The following is a 7,652-nucleotide window of genomic DNA, read 5'->3' as shown; positions in this document are numbered from 1 at the left end:
TAAATGGGTTGAGACTTAATTGAAAGTTATTAAATAAAATTCACGCTAAGATTTTTTTTCCATTTCTGATTAAATATTTAGACTATAGATGATGATTGGAAACTTTGTGACCTTTCGATTTTATACTAAATGTGAAGTCATTTATGGAAATTAATTGCTTGAGTGTGAATATCACATGCATAAATTTATTAAAGTAAGTATTGATGAATAAGAACTTGCTTAATTGTCTCAATCAACAGATATGACATCTAAGAGTATCATTGCTGACTTAAACAAAGGTGAAAAACTGAATGGCGAGAATTACGACATCTGGAGTCGTAAAATGTGGTATGTACTAGAAGAGCAAGATGCTCTAGAAGGTATTAACCATGTTTTGGTTCACCCAGAAGAGGGTAACACTGCTCAACACAGAAGAGATCTGGAAACTTACAATGCGTGGAAAAAGAAAGATTCTACTGCACGTGGAATTATTGTAAGTTCTGTCGTTGATGATCTCATTCACGTATGTGAAGAATACCCTACTGCTCATGCTATGTGAGCACACTTATGAGAGACTTATGGGGGTACCACTGTGACCCGCCTTAGACAACTGACTATCAAATTTGACACTTATAAGAAGCGTCATGATCACAATGTCAAGCATCACCTTAGGGTGATGTCTAACATGATTGCTCAACTCAAAAGTGCTGGTCATGTTCTCTCTGATGAGCAGCAGGTTCAGGCAGTGTTCCGGTCTCTTCCCAATAGTTGGGAACACTTGAAGGTTAACTTAACCCATAATGATAGCATCAAAACTTTTTCTGATGTTGCCCGTCATGTCGAGCTTGAAGACGAGCGTCTTGGTGCTACCAAAACTGTATCTAACGCCTATGTGGCAGAATCAAGTGGCACAAAGTCTTCTGGCTTCAAGCGCAAGAAGAATTGGAAAAATGACGGAAAGGGTAAGGAGACCGGAGAAGGACCTTCCAAGAAAAGGAACAAGCCAAATCCCAAGAAGGGAAAACGGTTTTTCAAGAAGAAAGACAAGAGTAAGATGAAATGCTACAACTGCCATGTTCCAGGACATTTTGCTCGTGAGAGTTCCGAGCCGAAAAGGTAGCATTTCAAAACGCATCTCTAAGTGCTACATATGTTTCTAGCACTGTTTTACTAACTGAATCATATCCTGTGTGGATTGTAGACTCAGGGGCCACCGACCATGTGAGTCGTGATCGAGAAGCGTTTGTGGAGTTTCGTCGAGTCTCACCTGGATCAAGGTGGATATATATAGGAAATAATGCAAAGCTTGAAGTCAAAGGGATAATCACTTGCAAAATGGACTTGCGTGGTGGGCGAACTTTGATGTTGCATGATGTCCTATATTCTCCAGAGATCCGACGTAATTTGCACTACAAGAAAAATGGCTATTAAGGACAAGAAAAAAGGTCCCCAAAAAGTCCGTTTCTGGTCCCTAAAGGTTAACTGCGACGGGAAAAAGCTGGTCGCCACCCGTCGCTATAGGCTGCGCCGCTAAAGGTCTATACCGACGAGTTTAATAACTGGTCCCTAAAGAGTTTTAGCGACCAGAAAAATTCCGGTCTCTATACACTTTTAAGGACCATATTTCCGGTCACTAAACACATAGATTAATTGTTGGTGCCTAAAATATTAAGGACAAGCTCAACTGGTCCTTAAAAGGCTTTTGGGACCAAAAATATGATCTTCAAATATAGAAGCAATTGCTGGTCCCTAAATACCTCATTATTGTCATGTTTTTTTTGGATATTATGTAGCTTCTAATATAGATAATCAAATGCATATATATAAAAGAAGTTGTCAGTAGTATTAAATGAAAATACAAATTAACATCTCTTTAGTACCATTGTTTGTAAAATATAAATGTCACAATACTATTTACACAACTCATTAGCCCACAAAGGCTAACAATCCTAGTAAATACTATAAATGTTTTGCCTAACAGTCTTAGCAAAACTATAATAGCTAACTAGTTTGTCAACTTGTTCTAAATCTTTAGAATTGGATCTTCACTTGTAAACTGAAGCCTCCATCCTGTAAAATGTATAAAATAAAGCTTGTTTAGAAAAAATAAATAGGTGAATAACCAAATCACACAAAATGTACGTTCATAAAAAATAAGAGAGTGCATTCTAGATTTTAAGTTCCTAATTCCCATCTACCTAAACTAAAATATGCTGATACCGTGTAAGTGCACTGAACAACTAAATTGGCCCAAACACCTCAACGTCATTCAAGCAGTTCTTAGATGGCTATGCAATTGTACCACAATTTCTGTCCAAAAATATGCACTTGGATTTGAAGGTTAGCAATACTTTCGGGGTTAGGAGATGAACCAAAAAAAATTATGACTTATTTGGCAAGAGATTTTCAAAAGTAGCACGAAGCTGTGACTGAACACTGTGTAACTGAAACATAGTAAGGCTTGCTTTTGCACTTAATTGTAAAAACCTCGTAATAAGTAGATGTAATAATACAAGTCGTGCTACCCTGTACAAACCAAATCTGAAAGATAAATTCAGTTGTATCGGTTAACCTACTATGAAACCACTAATAGGTTGCCCTACAAATACACGCCTGGTGACAAAACATGTAAGATTGTATCCATCCAAGACCATAGAAACTCATCTTAGATCATTAGATAAAGAATATCGAAGAGAAGCATTGTATTGGGAATAAAAAACTAGGAGACTCTTGAATTGAGGAAGTTAAGTCCGAGTGTTTGGTGTCCTTGATGATGAGAGCATGATCAAATATACTACTTCGCATCACTATATGCCAGTAATACAGTAAACAAATTTATTAACTTTTGAAAGAATATATAATGCAAAGAGAAAGTGTTGACCTCATATGAATTTAGATTCATTAGACTTGCAACTTCTAAAGAAATAATTATTTTTTTATGGCTAACTACTTCTTCTACATGATGAGAGAAACAAAAGAAAATTCTATAATTATTTGTCTGTAACACAAAATATGTTCAAGATATAAGGAGAAGTCATGGAGCAAGAAGTTATGCTAACTGGAAAGAAAAAATAGACGTCAGAAACAGATGGCTCATTATTATCAACCTAGTAGAATAAACAAAGCAGTACTCTTACAAAATGCAGTTCAAATATCAACTAGACTCTGAAGTTGGGTCACGAGGAAGCTAGACTTCACTTTACTGGAGTAAACAAACAAGGGGAAAGATGGACAAATTTAATTTCCATTAATTGTAAGATCATATGAACTGCCTAAGTCGCCACACATTAATTGAAGTTACTGACACACATTCAATGACATAATCCCAGATCTAATATTCTTATCAAAAATATAAAAGATCAGTAAAATACCTGACCTAATTACAGTCAAACAGTCTTCATGTCTCCAAGTCATCAATGTGGGGAAGTGCACAAGAAACTATCAACCTGAAAAATAAATTTTAGTGGGAGGGGGAGAGTGGTATTCATTAACAGTATGCTAGATGCTCTTAACTTATGTAGCAGATGTCATATGTGCGAGAATGAAGTCGATACAACAAGTCATCTCTTCATGCACCATCAAATTTGTATCTCAGTTGTCGAGCTTATTTTTCAGTATCTTTGGAGTGGTGTGGTTAATATTTGCTTCAGTTAGATAGCTTCTTTATTGGTGGTCAGCAAAAGGATGTCAAAGTTACCTAGAGTATGTTGCTAGTTTATTTGCTTCGGGTATTATGGGAGGACGGAAATAGAAGATGTTTTGAAGAGAAAGCTCAAGACATACATAGTTTGACATACATATACTTAGAGTTGTTAGGCTTGTGGTAAATGGGAAGATGTCCATGAAGTAGATGTTTAGATAAGAGTTTGTAACTCTTCTCAAGCTTAGCCTGCTTTGTACACAGTTTGTACATATTCATACGCCCTCGCATCGCTAGTTTTACTGCAACAATATTCTTACTTTACGTGTCAAATAAAGAGAGGAAGCAATAGATGACAGATTCTTCTTTTGTGGACTACCAATGTGAGTCAGGCACATAAGTAAAACTGAGAAGAATAAAAAGAAAGGCATAGAAAGTTACTTTTCACATTAAAAAATGTGTTTATCCAAATATGTTCAGCATAATAGTCTAATCATGATGTAAGATCAATACTCTTAAAGACTATTTCTGTGGTCATATGGTGAACTTTGGTTAAAAAGAACTCTTGGATTTTTAAGGCAAAAATAAAAATGTAGTTAAGCCTTAAATATGGGTCTATTCTTTAGTTATTTTTTTGGTACAGGCAAATTTAGCGAGAGCTTAATACACAGCACAGCGCATTGAAGCTCATGGCATTGTTTGCAACAATTTAAAGTTTATTGACATTTTATATACATCCATGATATTGTAGTAAGATTCCTCATTTAGTAGCTTAGTAAGATAAATTAGTCGTAAACACACATGCGTTGAGGCTAGACGCAGAGCATCACTTAAGTTTTCTAGGATCTCAACTCAAACTAACTTCATGACTTCGCAAGTTAACTACCAGAGGTAAAGGAAACTTTACACCCAAAAGAACATGTCTTTAATTGGATTTTCACCTGAAATACAGTGAAGGAAGGAACAATCCATTCTTCTCCAGTTTGATCACAAAGTAAACTCATAGCTACGTGTATCGTTGAAGTTCTAGAAGTACCTATCAAATAACTGGATTACAAATGCTCTTTTAATATTAGCTATATGGAACTCAAAAATCTTATGCAAATTACAACAAGACAAAAATAGAAGGGAGCCTTACAACAACAGCTCCTACAAGCATAATATGCAGTAGCTAAACAGACCACATAATATACGCAGAGCCTAAATCTATCATTTGAAAAAACTCAAAATAATTCTATTTGTCTCATTCTTGTTGTAGCATATTAGTATATCCATGAAGTTATCTTCAGTTAGAAGCTTCTAGCACTCACCATCTGCTTCACCCTTTATTTGTGATATTTGAAACCAATAAATTCCCTCTTGAAATATAGTTATCTAGTTTGGCTAAATGGTCAAAATGGCCAAAAGACTTCAATAACCACTTCTAAATATTTTGATGTCTGAAACTATTTTACCATTTTTAGAAATATATGTGAGATTAGCCAAAACCATCATACTCTGATCCAACACCTGAAATGCCTATAAATGTCCATTCTTACTACACTCACAAACTCATCAATTCTTGCAAGGCTTATTGTCTTATATATCTTTTTCCTCAGTTGAAAGTTAATCTTTTCATACAAATTAAAATGGCACAGAATGTTAGTTTAGCTTTGGTGGACCAAAAACTAGCCTTGGTTTGTACCCCTTGCTTCACATCACTTGAATTGACAAAGAAATGACTTTAAATAACATTAGGATTAACATAATCTACAATCTTCATTAATGGCTAGGAACTATTATATGATCAAAACAAATGGTAACAATTTAAAAAATTCATAGTGTCATAAGATATTTAAAGCAGTGACACCTAAAATAACTTTGCCTAACCTTGTCACAAGCAATAGAAGAACCAGATTGGAGTTGACAATCTTCTATTGTTAAAGCTGAACAATGTTCCTTTACCTGGAATCACCTTTGCTTTTGAATTGAAATACAACTCAAATAAAAAGGCATAAGTATGAGATAGTACACTACAAAACATTAGCAAAGAACAAGAGATAATAAAACACATGATGTAGAGGAACAGAGGAAATTCAACGGTCGGAAAAACCAAAGGGTACCAGAATTATTTTCCGGCCAGTTATTGTCACTAAGTATAAAATAAACTCCAAAACCAGAAAGAAAAAAAAAAAGGAAAGTGGATATAACATGATCACAAAAATCTGCGAGCAAACTGAAGATCCTAGATGAACAACCCAAAAACTCAAAGAACTAAATTAAACTGTTGGTTGGAAACTTTACACGGCACCCTCCCTAATTCCGAAGCCTGCCATGCTTCACAAGGCTGGCTTTGCTCACAATAGTTTGAAATGCAGCCCAAACAGTATTGCATAAGTCTTATCCAATTGATCAACTATGTTTAAACTGGAATAAACAATTTGCATAAGAAGTCTTAAAATCATCCCCGAGTAATTGATTTCCATCACAATGGTGCACAACCTATTGCAGACCTAAATAAATAAATGAAATTGTCTCCTCTTTAACAACTTTAGGTTGTAGATAAGGTTGTTCATACAATTCAATACCAGCAAGACATTAAAGTTCTTGCCCCAAAGCCATCTTATTGATTAAGGTCATAATATTACAACCACATGGAATCATTTATAGAGGAACCACTGTTACTACTTTGTGAATTCTATTAACTCATCAGATAATTTCCAAGGCATTTCAAGAATTAATTGGGTAAAGTGCTTATTTTTTTGTTGGACCAATCATGGAAAACGTAGAAGCTTTTTTTAAAAAGATAACAAGAAATTAAATGTTGTTGACCATATCAAATTCTTCAAAACTTATAAAGTAGTAAAAAGAAGAAAGAAAGAAAGAACTTAGCATTATACAGCGGATAATTGGAAATTCATGATGCACAACTTCACAAATCTCACAAAACAAAAACAAAAAAGAAACTAAAAAAGCTCTCACCTTCGATATATACTCTGCTTATCCTGGGTCACCCTTCACTGCAAAAAGTCCTTCTTCAAACCCATCTCATCAAATTCAAACTTGAACCAAAATTCATGTTCAATTTAGCTTCAGAAAACAGATAAATACTCATTTCAAGAAACCTTATTTACATTCCAGACAGTGAGCAAACCCATTTCTTGAGAACCCCAAAAAAAATGAACCCTAGTTAGCTAAGCAAATTTGTCCTCTATACCCAAAACAAGAATCAGATCGAGAGAGATCAAGAACAATAGGCTCACATTTCTTAGTTTTCTTCAAAATTTATAAAGGGGATAACATATATAAATATCTGCGTCAACCAAAAGATTTTGGGGTATTCTCTTTTGCTCTCTCACACCCACACACTAACTATTGATCTACGGAGGACCAACGCTGATTATCTCCGGCCAGACTTCAATTTCTCTAGGTAGTCTCCCACTTAGTCGAGTTCTTGAGGGATGAAGTTAGGTCTAGGCTTAGGGATTTTGAGTGACATATCAATGTTTTTAAATAAGTCGCCCAATATATATATATTTTTTCATTCTTTTTTAGACGCCAAATTTTGCGCTCACGCTTAGTCCAGCTAATTTTGGTTATTAGGGATCAGTTATTGATCATATTAGGGACCTTATTTAGTCCCTTCGTCATTCATTCGGGAACTAGGGACTAGAAATAAATCTCGTCCTTATAAGTATGCTTTTAGGGACCAGATTATTAACTCGTCACTAAATGTTGGCCATTGTTAAGCCTTTTTCTTGTAGTGTTGGTATCTGTGTCTGTTCTTCTAGATCTAGGTTTCGATTTAAATTTTAGTCGCAATGGTGTTAGAAATACTCAAGACAATGTTTTTTATGGTTTTGGACTACGTTATGATGGCTTTATTGTTTTAGATTGTAATCCTTCAACTTATGACTATTATATTGACCGTTGTGTAATGACATGTTATTCTAGTAACAGTGATGTTGATGTTATTACATGACATGCAAGATTAGGTCACGTAGGGCAAGACCGGATGAATAGATTGACAAAGGAAGGGCATTTAGGTCCTTTC

At 35.0% G+C, this 7,652-nt stretch overlaps 1 long non-coding RNA gene across 2 annotated transcripts; it reads right to left on the bottom strand.

The window, feature by feature from the left end:
* Positions 1-1,803: 1,803 nt before the first annotated feature.
* Positions 1,804-7,212, bottom strand: LOC132613975 (uncharacterized). 2 transcript variants are annotated; one of them, XR_009572138.1, is made up of 4 exons: positions 5,489-7,212; positions 4,561-4,666; positions 3,351-3,425; positions 1,804-2,049 (listed from the first exon to the last, which is right to left on the bottom strand). It is a non-coding gene; the product is annotated as an uncharacterized LOC132613975 (long non-coding RNA). The 2 variants fall into 2 exon arrangements; XR_009572139.1 differs by having other exon boundaries at positions 3,356-3,425.
* Between the last annotated feature and the right edge of the window lie 440 nt (positions 7,213-7,652).

Source organism: Lycium barbarum, chromosome 10, assembly GCF_019175385.1.
Source record: "Lycium barbarum isolate Lr01 chromosome 10, ASM1917538v2, whole genome shotgun sequence".
Classification (NCBI taxonomy): Eukaryota; Viridiplantae; Streptophyta; class Magnoliopsida; order Solanales; family Solanaceae; genus Lycium; species Lycium barbarum.
The sequence above is the reverse complement of the archived record's forward strand: the minus strand, read 5'-3'. Positions and strand labels throughout refer to the sequence as shown.